Here is a 1065-nt window from a genome sequence, read left to right on the forward strand (position 1 = left end):
CCCTCCCCTCCCCCCTCCTCCCCTCCCTTCCCTTCCCTTCTCTTACCTTTCCTTCCCTTTTCTTCTTCCTCTCCCTCTTGCTCTTCTTCCCCTACCTCCCCCAACCCCTTCTCTTCCTCTCTCTCTTACTCTCATGTAGATCTCTTGATGTTTATTAGAACTACTAGGCAGCACTTGCCACAGGGCCTTTGCTCTAGCCTTAGCCTCTACCTGGGACACTCATGCTCCAGATATCCCCATATTCAACTTCCTCGCTTTCCTTAAGTTTTTTTTCATATCTTACTTTGACAAAGAGGCCTTTCTTTACTACTTATGTGAAATTGCAAACTAACCCCACCTTCTCATTCCTTTACTGTCCTCTGCTTTTTCTTTCTTCTCAGACATTTAGTACCTTCTGAAGACAATGTGCTTGACTACGCTCTTGTTTCTTGTGTGTTGCTTCTCACCCCCAGTTAGAATGTGACCTTTCTGAGAGTCAGGTTCATTGGTGAGTCTCAGGCTCCTTAGAACAGTGCCTGGCAGTAGGCATAGATATTTATTAGATCAGTATATTCAGCTAGGGAGCTCTCTAAAGATTTATGAATGAGTTATCAGACTCCTTGTTTGTGTCAGGTAAATATATTAGAATCTGTAAATCTTATCAGAGATGTGTCTGCTAAGCTACAACAAATGTTTTAAAAAGCTAAAGGAAGTGAATGGTATTTATATGCAACTCTTTAGCATTCAGTGCAAGTCACATTCATCAAACAAATATTCGGAATGACCTTTATATGTGCTCAACAATACCAACTTGTAATTTTCTGTTAAACCTTCCCCAAAACATTGTGAAATGGGCATTGCTTTTCTCATTTATTTGTTAAAGAAGACATAAGTGACTTGCTCACATTCTTACAAAGTACATACACGTAGGGGAACCATGTCTCTATTACTGAACTTCCTTCATACCCCACTGGAAGGACTTCTTAACTCTATTATGTGCAAAATAGTATCAAATTTAATAATTAAATATTGAAAAAAAGGGATAAAGTTTATATCCGTAGCTTCAGAGTATTTATATCAAAGTTT

Source organism: Fukomys damarensis, unplaced genomic scaffold (assembly GCF_012274545.1).
Source record: "Fukomys damarensis isolate Sample0158 unplaced genomic scaffold, DMR_v1.0_HiC HiC_scaffold_5, whole genome shotgun sequence".
NCBI lineage: Eukaryota > Metazoa > Chordata > Mammalia > Rodentia > Bathyergidae > Fukomys > Fukomys damarensis.